This window comes from Centruroides sculpturatus, unplaced genomic scaffold (assembly GCF_000671375.1).
Source record: "Centruroides sculpturatus isolate CEXI.00-Female unplaced genomic scaffold, Cexi_2.0 scaffold957, whole genome shotgun sequence".
NCBI lineage: Eukaryota > Metazoa > Arthropoda > Arachnida > Scorpiones > Buthidae > Centruroides > Centruroides sculpturatus.
In genome coordinates, this window is record NW_019385314.1 from 313,404 (window position 1) to 326,633 (window position 13,230).

Genomic DNA, 13,230 nt, shown 5'->3' on the forward strand with positions numbered 1-13,230 from the left:
ATATTTAATAAAACTAATTAAATTTTATATTAAATGTTTACAGATTCGATATTTATTAAAGTCGCGCATTTTTTGATGAATTTATAATTAATAATAATGTTTATAACAGTTATGACGGATGACAAAAACAGAAAAAATGTGCCCGATTCATAACGAAAGAAAAATATTTAAATTTAATGAGCCAAATATAATTTTAAACAGTTGGATGTTTGTAGTAAAACAATGGCATAAAAGATGAAATCGCATTATATTTTATTTCATAAAAATAAAAGACAAGTTTCACAAGTTTAACGAAATATTCAGTCCCAAGGACCCTTATATATTTTAATACCTTTCCAAGTTAATTTCGAATCTGAAGGAGAAGGTGCGGTTGGAAATATCGGTAGAGGAACTTCCGCCGGGGGTGGCGGAAAAACCGACGTCACTAACCGATCGTAAAGATCAGGTTTGATCAAGCAATATAGAACCAATCCTACAAATAACATTACGGAACCGACAGTAAGGAAGACCATGGATACAACCATGTGCACTTCTAATGCCATGTTGATATTTCTGAAAATAAATAAATAAATAACCTAAATATACTACATTTAAAAGAGAAAAATTAAAATGTTTTTCTATACGCAATAGTTGGATAAGGCAATGTAATACATGAGTGATCTACCAATGCGTATTGTGTGCCAGGACTTTCTATAGGAAACTAGCCTCTATTTTGGTATTAGACAAGTGACGAAAACCCGGAAACTGCACGTGGTGACCGCAAACTGGATGAAAAAGTTCGAGGAGGAATTTTTATCATCTGTTACACGGTGGCATCTGCCTCAAAATATAGATCGATTGCGTCGTTGTCCTCCTCAGATTGAATTTTATCCCGAAGTATAATGGAAAATGAATTGTAAAGTGACTTTTATACTATGTTTCAGTTTGTTTGTTAACCACAAATAAACAGACGTCTTCGTCTTACCCCTTGACTCAATCTTGCACCGCCTTCTCCTATATATATTCTGCTACGGAGATTTTTGTTAGCTAAAGTCCTCGTAGATTTCTTGGCGAGTTTGAACGAATTAAGTGTTGATAGATAGGGATGGGTCTTCAGATGTGCAATAAGCCTTTTGTTTTAGGATCTTATGATCCATTCCGGAAATATTCCAAAATTTCCTAATCATTTTGTATAGAGTCGATAAAAATATTTTGCAACAATTCAGTATCGGGTTTACTGACAAGCCATGTCTGTATGCAGTTTACGAGAAAAACAGTGGTCCTGATCATTTCATACTTGTAAGTCATTATTCCTTTCTTAATCAGAAGAGCTTGGGTTTTATTGAATTTATTTTGTTGCTCTTGTGATCTGGACAGATCGAAAAAGCCTCGGGAATTTTTCAGGCGGTGGTCAGTCCGGATATGTCGGGACCCGTGCTTCTCATTCTAATGCCTCATTGTGGTCCTGCCCGAATCCATAATGGGCTTACTAAAACATGCCCTGCCCAATAGTTGCCAAGCTGTTCCGTTCCCCGAATACTAGTAGTTCGGTCGTGGGTTTGCGCTTGAACAGGAGTTTACCGGGTTTTCTGCACGTCTGTAACACAAAAATAGGAGCCAGTTACCCGTAATTCCTTTGGTACAGTACATAGCAATTTTTAATGTTAATGTAATTAAACATAAAAAATACGTAAAACTGAAAAAAACGAAAGAAATGCGTTAATTTTGAAGAAAAAGCTTGAAACTTTATTTTCCATTGTCTGGTCTTTCTGCGAAATTTGACACAAATGAGTCATTGTGTTTACAGCTGGATGATCTTGAGAACAGCTGGTATTGGATTTTCCGGGACATTCTCATAGAAGTCTCGGGAGGAAAAGGGTTTATAGTAGGGTGAATACTAGCTGGCCGCATATTTTTAAATATTTTTCAAAAATTACTTTATTTATTGCAATTTTCGACCCCCCGACTTAATTGAACGTATATATAATAAAATATATTAATTTAAAAAAATTAAAAAACTACTGGAGGTCGTTTTTGACATCAGAATCTAGCTTTAAATTACTTTTCCGAAGTAAAATCCGTGCACTACAACTTTAGAACAATGAATTAAACTTGATAAAAAAAATCCCATTAAAAAACAATTAAAATGTTAATTTTGCGTCATTAAAGGTAGATTAAAATCGCCATAAAGCTTTTTCGCACGAGAAAAAATTTTTGAAAAAATTTTGAGACTTAAAAAACATACAGAAATTTCACAGAAGAATAATATTTTTTCGGAGGGCCCAAACGCCCGAATTTTATGTAACGCTATGGAACTTGCCCGAGTTACCTCGGGTTAATGTATCTGTGATGTGTTTTACATACATGTATGCGAAAACTTTATGTAAAGGTAATTTTAAGTAGAAGTAGAAAATGTTTCAATAACAGTTTTAACGTTATAGCCTACTTAAAAATGTATTTCTTGTCACTTTATATAATTATATTATGTATTTATATACGTATTGCATAATATCAAATCAGTAAATTCATATAGAACTTTTGCTCAAATTTCAATTTAAATCTTTCATTTTACATAATTTATTGTAGTTTTTTTCAAATTTTTATACATAGAGATTTTATTTATTTAAAATTTACTATTACGGCTAATATTACATTCAATTGAAACATTTTATTATTGTTTTATTTACTAACACAATTCTATACTTAATTTTAAAAAGAAAAATTAGAACCGTTGTATTATAGCTAATGATTTCACGATGAATGTACGAGTTGGTTAAGGCTTCAGTTTATCTTTTCGGGGGATTCGAGATCAACTTCTGATGATCAACTCTTCCAAAATTTAATTTTTCTGGGTAGTTAGTACCGAATATTTCAAATTCTGTTCCCTATTACCCACCTGTACATTGCTGACTTGGCCGAAATTACTACTTATGATTACAAAGGCCATTTTACTTATTGTTAATGAGGAAGATATAACCTATGATGATAATGTATCGGTGACGAGTAGTGAAAATTGTAAAAGAAATATAAGTTCAATTTACTACAATTTAAATAATAGACATAAAATACGATGCTTTAAAATGTAGAAATTTCATTTAATGAAGTTTTCTTCCAGACGATATACAGTTTCTTCTGTGGTAGTGTGAAAAGGATAAGAAAAGACTTGAAAATGTTATAATTTTTCTAAATAGTCTTCAACTTCAATAAAATAATATTATTTGAAAACATTCGTTAAAAAGAGAATAATAATAAAACATTTTGCTATTGTAAAAAATTTAACAAACAAAAATGTAAACTTACTTAATTAAATATGGGTATATATCTGTCACCATAGTGGTGTACGATTGTAGGTGGCACAGAAACAAAAAATTCCTGCCCGTGGCCAAGCGGTTCTGTTCTCTGAACACCGAAAGTTCGGTTATCAGTTTACGCCTGACCCAGATGAGCTGACCACGTGAAGTTTTATGGGTTTTCTCCACGTCTGTAATACCTAAATGGGGACCAGTTACCCTTAGAAGACCTTTCGGAAGGCATTATTACCCATGTAATAACGACAACTAAAACGCATACAGCAACTATTACGTGACATTATATCACACTTTACAACGAAGCAATATAGCCTACAAGCTGATACAAGACAATAAACAAGAAAGTGATTGTCATGGAAATAATAGGTTGTAAGTATGAAAAAACAATCTTGTGTTGCCTTTTATAATTTTTTTGAGATATTTATTCGTTTGTAGACTAAACTCAATCTTATGAATGTAGTAATTAGGATAAGATGGAATTGCATATACAAGAAAAATAACAAATGGCTTTGAAATCTTTTTAAATATTATTTTACTGTTTTTAACGTTTTTATTTAGGATTAAAGTCGAAATAGTAGAAGAGTTCAATCATGCGTAGAATGGGTTCGCTCAGAGTACGAAAAGAGTAGCCAGCTGGACAGAAGGACGAAGCCCGAGGTATTTGACACATATTCATTTTTGAAAAATTCCTGAAGCATTTTGACTGTACAAATACCATCCCGAGTCTCCCAAAATGATTCTTGAAGTGACTTCATTATGTCTGTGAAAATACTTCAGGAATTGTATCTCATTTTAATGTATCTGTGATGTGTTTTCCGTGCATATAGGCGAAAATTTCATGCAAAGGTAATTTCTAGTCAAGGTCAGAAATGTTTTAACAATAGTTTTAACGTTCTTCTTAAAAATTTATTCGTCATCACTATACATAATTATATTATGCATTTATATATAAATTTTATTATATCAAATCAATAAATTCGTCTAAACTTTTCACTCAAAACTTAATTTAAATTCAATTCAGTTTAATACGATTTTAAAATTAAATTCAGTTTAATTTAATTCAATTTTAAAATTAAATTCAATTTAAATTAATTTATTGTACATTTTTTAATATATCTTTAATATATTAAAAAAATGTGCAAAATCACTGCTTTTACATATTGATGTTCTTTATGAATATTAAACATTTTTATGAAATCTAATTCAATATTTAAACAGTTCTATTTAAATAATTTATATTGAACGACTGGGTTATAAATATGCTTCAGGTATCAAATTAAAGCTCTTAAACTGTAGATAATGCTATTTAAGGCAGATTTAAAAAGGATGCAATGATTCTGGAGTGGAAAAGTGGAAAATACACTTTAGTATATGGGAAAAACTTGACAGTGTCCCTCCCCTATTAAGTTTAGTTCTAATAAATTTCTTGTCTTTTCCAATTTAATTATTGTAAATGCTGAGGTCAATAAATGTACATTTTATTTTCTAAGACCATTGTTTTTATCGTCCTCTCCATCTCATCCACACCAATCTATCTCTCAAAATTATTATTTTACGTTTTGGTGTTTACACCATACGTGTACTAAGAGGACTTATTTAGTCCTCTTAGTACACGTGTGGTTTTTTTTATTTAGTCAAACACATCATTGGTCCACAAGGCTTTAAGTATGGAAGAAATTTTTGTATTTTATCGACTGCATAGATGCCATCCCGGACTACCCAAAACAGTAGTCNTGTTAATCATGCGTCATTAAAGGTACATTAAAACCACAAAAAAATTTTGAAAAAATTTCAAGACAAAATTATGTTTACCTTAAAGAACTCGCTATGTAATATGTCTCTGTAATCCGACAAATGGTAGACCGACTCACAGCAAATTTTCAGTTAGGAACTACAATTTTATTCTAAAAAATGACAAATGCATTTAAGGTTGGCTCAGTACATCTCAACCCCTCCTCAGTGCTAATTTTTAAAAATAATAAAAACAAAATAGTCAGTTCACGACAACAAATATACCAACAGAAAAAATTATTTTCTTAAAAACTTACTTTTAAGAATATAAAAATTGTGCAAGGGATACCGACACAACTATAACATCAACACACGTTATACATCAATACATAGTAGAGGTATTGTACATGCTCAAAGAGCCATTGAAGTGCTTAATACCACATGTTAAACTGCTCACTAAAAATAAAACTTTTTATGACTATTTTACAGAATTAATAATTAATAATGAAGTTTGAAAACAACATACATTACTTACTGTTGAAATATATAGTGATATAAACAGATTACAAATTATAATTTACAAAAATCAAGTAAAAGCTCTACTATTATTCTTTTAATCAATTACAATAATTTCATGTAACGCCCTATATCAGTTTATACCAACGTGAATCAATTAGCATACCATCTGAACTATTTACTAAAATATTTTTTTGTTGGTTCTTCTTTATTTTTAAATGTTCTCTAAATTTTCGTTTATAAATGTATTTTTCATAATGCAAAATTTTAATATTTTCGCGATTGATTTTACAATTACTATTTTTTGTATGTTCATACCATGGGCAATTATTATATCTTAAACGAATGGCTGCTTCATGTTCTTTTATCCTAACCTCCAATACACGACCGGTTTCTCCTATATAGATATATGAGTTCTGACAATTACATTCCAATTTATATACCACACCTGGCTTTTGTTAGAAAAGCTATATTATTATGATTACTTCTGTTGACATATTTAGAAATACGATTTGAAATCTTATTGGTCAAAGATGGGGCCAAACATATCTTATCTTACTTAAGAATTTTGCTGCAATTTTCAAAGATGTTTTTTATGTACGAGAATATTCTATATGTTTTTTCATATTTATATTTTGTATTACATTCGACCCCCCTATAACACTGTTGATTATTCTGTTTTATATGAATTCCATGTTGTACGAGTCACTTAGATTTTACAAATACGTGAGCCGTTCACAGCCCGGCACACATATTTGTACAACATGGAATTCATATAAAACAGAATAATCAACAGTGTTATAGGGGGGTCGACTGTATATCTATTTTTTAAAAAATTTGTTTTCCACTTATTAAGTTTAAATTTTGGTAATCATTCAGAATAAATTTTGTTTCTAATTCTTCTAATTTAATTTTTATATTATAGCCTTTTGTTATATGTGTATTTATAGTTTTTAATTCCATAAGATATGAATTCTTTTTTACATAATCTGGTATATTATAATTAGTAGTTTTTTTTAACATCACATGATTTTTATATGTTATAAAATCAAATTTTTCAATGTCGTTGATTATAGTAATATCAAGGTAATTTATTTATTTGTTTTCTTCAATTTCAATATCAAACTGAATTTTATTATTTATATTATTTATAAAAGAATGAATAATGTTCTTATTTGTTAAACTACTATTATATATTATTAAATTAACACTTCTTATAGATCTTTTTAACTTCATAGTGTTTGGCGTACTTTTTTCCCGTAAAAAGCATCTCAGGTAGTTCATGTCATGTCCTAACATGTCTTTTTATAAGTTCAGCTAACTTTATATCCATTTTTCTATTTTTTCTTGGATTCTTCACTATATAAGTGGATTTCTGTATATTAGATCTCTATGTAATACGTCTCTGTAATCCGACAAATAGTAGACCAACTCGTACATTCACGGTGATATCATTAGCTATAAAGAAAAATTAGAACCGTTGTATTAGCACAACGGTTCTAATTTTTCTTTTTAAAAGTAAATATAGAATTGAGTTAGTAAATAAAACAATAATAAAATGTTTCAATTCAATGTAATATTAGCCGTAATAGTAAATTTTAAATATTTATATTTATAAAAATTTAAAAAAACTACAATAAAATATGTAAAATGAAGGATTTAAATTGAAAATTAAAATTTCAGGAAAAGTTTTATATGAATTTACTGCTTTGATATTATGAAATACGTATATAAATACATAATATAATTATATTAAGTGACAAGAAATAAATTTTTAAGTAGGCTATAAAGATAAAACTGTTATTGTAACATTTTCTACCTCTACTTAAAATTACCTTTACATGAATTTTTCGCGTACGTGTTATGTATACACATCTCAGATATATTAAAATGACAAACAATTTTCACTTTAATGTATCTGAGTCCACTGCATTAAATACTGCTCTAAATTAACTAAAACGATACTGCAATAATTTAAAATTTTGATTTGTCAAGCATGAGACAAGTGTTGAAAATTATCATTTAATTTGAGAGTGACAGAACTTCCCTCGTATAAGTACTCATGTTTGTGGATTTTTACCTGAAATGAAGATCTTTGTATACAGTAACAGATTTTAAATAACACTGCAGGTGAGTATCTAAAGTTTTTTTTTTCCTAAATTAAATATTAGAACACATGGAGCAACCAAACGTTGCCGGAAAAGTTAAGCATCTTGTAACTGGATTTTTTGTATCTGAAAATATAAATTTATATAATTCTAACTTAGCTGTAAATTATTTAAGAACTCGTCCATTCCAAATTCTGCATTTTTCTACGTAATGTACAATAAGAGATTTTTAGGACACCAAGCTACCGGAAAATCTAGTATGAGTGTATGCTGAATATCTTTTTCGAAAGCTGATCACCTCTTTTATGGATATTTTCAAGGCTTCGTTTAAAAATATTGAGTATTTATAAAATTATAACACATTTTTTAAATATTAACATTTCATTGGTTGATCGTCTACCACGTGAAGTAAGGTTCCGCTATTACATTATATTACATTACATTAAAAGAGTAGAGAGGTTGTCTGTATATGCACAGACTCCACCTCTGAAATTAGAAGAGGAAATGATAGTAAGTAAGGAGGGAAAGAAAATAGGGAAAGATTGAAGGAAAGTGTCAGATCATTGAGCGTCTGTATCAGAATTGTTGAACAAGTAAAATACAGTGACAAGAAAACATATGTTCAGTAAACAGTGTAAAAACAAACATGGCAAGTTTGCGCGTGAGAGTTTAATGTGTACAGCAAAGGGGGGAATAGATACAAAGTTTCAACAATTACAAAGTATGCTGTAAATTGGGTTGACAAAGAGATAAAACATTATAAAATTTAGCATTAATAACATTGAAGAATCTAGTAGATATAATCCCAGTGGGTCTAATTTGCGTATGCCAGTACAGTCAAATCGCGAATTGAACAAATTGGGCGAGTAGCCGGCCTACGTTAAATGATATCAGTCAGTCTATTATTGGTCCAGATGTGGAATGTGGCCTTGTCACTCATCTCACTCTCTACTGGAATTCGTGGGCCTGAGTTTTTTTGTATTGCATATGAAATTCTTTACTTTTGTCCATAGTTTTTTGTTATCGAGAATGTCTGCAAAATTGAGGGGCCAGTTAAGTCCTGTTTGGAGACATTCTTGGAAGAGTTCTGCACGTTGTTGGTTGTATTTGTTGCAGCTGAAGAGAAAATGTAGCACATCGTCTTCACTCTGTCCATCACAATCCCAGATGCTATCGATCTGCTTACCAAAACGGTGCAGGTATGATGCGAAGTTCTCGTGTCCTGTAAGGCACTGGGTCACCTCTGCTTCTGGGCTGAAGTATTTGGCTTTTTTAAGATGCACAAGGGAAGGTATAAACTTGTGACACGTCCTTCCTGTATCAGAGCAGTCCCACTCCTTCTGCCACATATCATTAGCTATGTGTTGTAAGTGATGTTTCAGGGAAATTGCAGGTAACTTCTTGAAGGTGAGTTTTGAAGACAATGTGCAGGCTGACTTGGCCAACTTGTCGGCCAATTCATTACCTTCGTGGCCCTTGTGAGCTGGGATCCAAGTAAACTGTAGGTTACAGTTTCTTCCCAGCTTATGAGCAACCTTTATCACTTCAGTAGCTAGAACAGATGATTTCTTTTGGTAGTTTAAAATGTGAAGGGCCACTTTACTGTCCGTTAAGATGTTAACGTTACCCTTATAATATGTATGATGATTGTCTATGTGTTGGATTGCTTTGCGAATGGCCCATAGCTCGGGCTAAACAATGGTACAGTGGGCCGCCAACTTAAGTTGTGCCTGGTATGTCTTGTGACCAGTCTTATGGAGGATAACAATACCAGACCCTATCCCGTGTTCGCTCTTTGAGCCATCAGTATATACATACCAGTTAGTGCAATTGTGCATGGTTTTATCAAAGTTCATGTTTACTTCGTAATTGTTAATGTTACTTGGGTGTTGTTGGAATTCGTTCTTTCCAAGAATTCTGTTCAAATTAGAATCTTTGATTTGATTTATAAGATCCAGGCAGCCTTCTGGAAGACCACTGTTAGCATTATAACGCTGTATTTTATTGTCTGTCCAGTTATTAAAGTCAGTTTTAGTGAGGTACCAGTACCAAGCCATGTAGTTTCCTTGGATGTGTATGGGAGTTATCCTGGCCATGACGAAGAGAGCATTAGTGGCTGCCGTCCTATAGGCTTTACATATTTTAATTGGAAAGCTTTTCTGTAAGCAGAGGAGTTTACGTCGTACATGGGTGTTTTTTTAGCGCCTCATATCAAACAGGTATAGCGTAGAGAATAGCCGGTTCAATTGCTGCCTTGTAGATAAGGCGGCAGTTGGTTGGGTTTATTTCCCAGTAGTTTCCGGTAATCCATGTAAGTAGGTTGCTTTCCCGTTTGATCTTCTGTTGTGGAGTATTAACGTGATGATGCCAGTTGAGCCGTTCGTCGAAGTAAATCCCCAGATACTTCAGTTCACGAGCCACTTTGATTCTATTATTATCGATAAATATGCTCGGAGCACGTTTTAATTAATCCGCCTCATCTATTTTTCCGTGTGAGTACAAGTGCCGTGCATTTCTGGAAGTTGATAGGAAGCTTATGTGTCTTGCTCCATTTATAGATGGTTTTTAGGGATTCATCAGTAACTTCGGTCAGATGGTCACAGTTTTTGTTAGCTACAAGGAGGAGGAGATCATCTGCGTATTCCTGGATCGTTACGTCATCGTTGTGTGGGAAGGAGCACAGAAGATTGTCGAAGGTCAGGTTCCATAGGCCAGGCCCGCACCGAGATCCCTGTGGACAGCCCCGGTTTATTAATCTCCCAACTGAGAGAGTATTTGTAGCGATTATCGCCTGCCTTTCCGAGAAATAACTTTGAAGGAGTATAAAAAAGATTTTTGGACATTCAGTTTGTCTGAGGCGGTTGAAGATGCTCGGCCACCACAAATGGTAAAAAGCCTTTCAGAAGTCTATACTGACCATAATCCCATGTTTGTTTTTGGATTATGCCCTATTTATAAATTTTTTCGCTGCCAGGAGTGCGTCTGTTGTCGTCTTTCCTGGGCGAAACCCAAATTGATTCGGATGTTGGTTGTTTGTTTCGTGCAAATGCCAGTCTATCCTGTTAATCAGAAGGCCATCCAGGATCTTTCCCATAACAGGTAAGAGTGTAATTGGTCTGTAGTCTTCTGGCGCTTTTGGGCAGTCACATTTAGGGATTAATTTGATGTTCCCTGCCTACCAAGCTTTAGGGAAACATCCAATCCGTAGGCACTCGTTATACAAATGAACGAAAGCGATGAGGATTTCATTAAATGCCTTCTTTACCATTTCTGGCGTTATTCCATTAAATCCCGGTGTTTTCCTGCTCGCTAGTTTCATTATGGCCCTTTGGGCTTCCCAAAAGGAGAAGGAATTGTCAAAGTTGGTGTTCATATCTCTTTCAGTTTCTGTCCGTATTTGTTTATGGTCTTCTGAATCCTCCTGAGGGTTGTCGTTTATGATGTGTGAGTCTAATATGTTGTGAATGTTATCGATCATGTTGTAGTTTTGGTCTTCTTCATTCTTATTTTTGGTTAGTATGTCCGGAATGTTTGCTTTTTTAAATTTGTTGTAGATGATCTGATAGGGAGTATTCCATGGGTCATTTTTGTTTTCTTTGAAACAAAAGTCTCTCCAATAAGCTGTTCTTGTTTTATTTATTTGTTTTTTGTAGCTTTTAAGCATCTTGCTATAGTCCCGCTTTAACCTTGTTTTCTTTTCTTCATCCGTCTCTCTGTAAAGTTTCCTTCGGATTTTGTTTATTTTTTTTTTGTTCCTTGCCAATTCCTCTGTCCACCGGTGTGTCTTGTTGTGGTTTGTAATTTTTTCGGTAGTAGAATTTTCGGCGGCTCTTTTAATTGCCGTTGTGATGTGCTCCACGTATCGGTCGAAGCCTTCCTTGTTGCCAATTTGCGAAAAGTCATATTCCCTCCAGATTTCGCCGAAGGTTTTCTTAAAAAGGTCCCAATTTGTCCGTTTTTGGTGGTATTTTGTCGTATCGTTGTTCCGAATATTAGTATCTCTAAGTTGAATCTTAATATAGCGATGATCACTCGCCGATGGGGTAAGCATTGTCTCGCAGTTCTCAACTTTGTTTGCTATGTCCATAGAGATAAGACACACGTCTGTCCACCCCTTGGCATCAGGAGTGTGGAAAGTTGGGTATGTCGTCATGTTAACCGACATCAAGTCAAATTCGTCCATTAGATTTTCCACCAGTCGGCCCCTCCTGTCCTCTTGCTCGTGAAACCAAACAGCAGATTTTGCATTGACATCGCCAGTGATAATAAGGTTCTTGTGATCGAGTTTTCTAACTGTGTTAGCGAGTTTATTTATACAGTCTTCATCGTCGTCATCTGGTGGCAAATAAACACTAATTATATATATGGGATTCTGTTCTCCTGGTGTATAATCGCTGTTGTGATGCGTTACGTGCATAGATCAGAGATTTTTGATATATCGATATTTCCTCTTCTTACAGTTATACCGCTCTTTGGTTTTCCATTGTTTCCATTTAGTATTTTCCACTTTCCGAACCTGACGATGGTGTTTTGAATCGTGTAGGGTTCCTGTATGGTAATCATGTCAGCATCGGTATCATTTGCTGTTTTCACGAGCATAGAGCAGGCCGCCTTGGCTTGCTTGTGTATTAATCTGGAAGATGTTAAAGATGATTTTTGCCTCGTTATTAGTTGTTTGATGGGAATTCCTTATGATGTTACTCTGTGTTATGTTACTTTTGGAACTATAGTCCATAATCTGTTGTTATTATTGTTTGTTATTTTAGTTTCTTTAGGATTGGGCATTGTCCGCTGAAAGCGTTATGGTTGGTTGCTCATTGTTTATTTTCTGGAAGGTCGGCGTTTGCTTTTTTACGATTAGTGCACACTGGAGTGTGGTGTCTCCGTGAACATTCTTTGTATGTGATTTCGCACAGTGACTACACTTCTGTTCTTCTGCACAATCTCTTGCATAATAGTTGAATCCGCAACATTTAAAACATCGAGTCACTTATTATAGTCATTGACATATTATTAGTTTACATTAGTTTAGTTTACATAGTATACATTAGTTTACATAGTATTACTATATATTCGTCCATAACATTGATATGTGTCGATGGTTAATCAGAGTATTCCGTACCCCTGGAGCGACAGCAATGACTACATGCCTACAGTTATGCTTAACTTTCCCTTTGTTAATTGTTGTACTTATTCTGCATTCGGTTTTTATTTTGTCTATGTTCAGATTTCTCCATATCTTATTCTGTTCTAACATAACCTGTATCACTTTGTCGAACGTAATTGAGTTAGGCACATTTAATATAATGATTCTTGGCTTCTTCCCTTCAGATGTTCTACAGTCTATCTTCTTCTGTACTCCAGGCAAGGCTTCGATGGCTTTTTTCACGGCCTTCCCATCTGCCTTGCTTCCCACCCGAATATATATCCCTTCATTTTTAACTTTTCTCATGGTTTTAACTTGTATTTGTAGTTTGTGAGGATCTATGTTTTCCATAATCTGCGATGATAACTCATTTATGTCTGGTTTTTGTCCTTCTGTCGTATTTTTCGGGTACAGCAGGACAGCGTGATTTCCTCCCGTGCCT